The sequence below is a fragment of the Staurois parvus genome, unplaced genomic scaffold (genome assembly GCF_062004578.1).
Source record: "Staurois parvus isolate SC_StPar_1 unplaced genomic scaffold, SC_StPar_1.0 ptg001766l, whole genome shotgun sequence".
Lineage (NCBI taxonomy): Eukaryota > Metazoa > Chordata > Amphibia > Anura > Ranidae > Staurois > Staurois parvus.
Window position 1 is genome coordinate 257,959 of NW_028319562.1, and position 514 is coordinate 258,472.

General features: G+C 45.5%; 1 pseudogene; it reads right to left on the reverse strand.

Moving 5' to 3' along the window:
* On the reverse strand, positions 1 to 115 carry LOC149434352 (U2 spliceosomal RNA; annotated as a pseudogene).
* Between the last annotated feature and the right edge of the window lie 399 nt (positions 116 to 514).

Here is a 514-nt window from a genome sequence, read left to right on the forward strand (position 1 = left end):
TGAGGGTACTATACAACAACCATCCCCGTAAACTAGAATGGTCGGGAGCACCCCCACTGGACACTGATAAGAACAGATACTACACTTGATCTTAGCCAAAAGGCCGAGAAGCGATGAAGAATGAGACATAAATTAGTGTTCTTCATCTTTCTTTGTGTCTTGTTCTTGGTGTTCTTCTACTCACGGTGCGTCTCATTCTTGGTGTTCTTCTACTCATGGTGCGTCTCATTCTTGGTGTTCTTCTACTCATGGTGCGGCTCATGCTTGGTGTTCTTCTACTCATGGTGCGTCACATTCTTGGTGTTCTTCTACTCATGGTGCGTCACATTTTTGGTGTTCTTCTACTCATGGTGCGTCTCATGCTTGGTGTTCTTCTACTCATGGTGCGTCTCATGCTTGGTGTTCTTCTACTCACGGTGCGTCTCATTCTTGGTGTTCTTCAGCTCTCTGTGTGTCTCATTCTTGGTGTTCTTCTACTCATGGTGCGTCTCATGCTTGGTGTTCTTCTACTCAT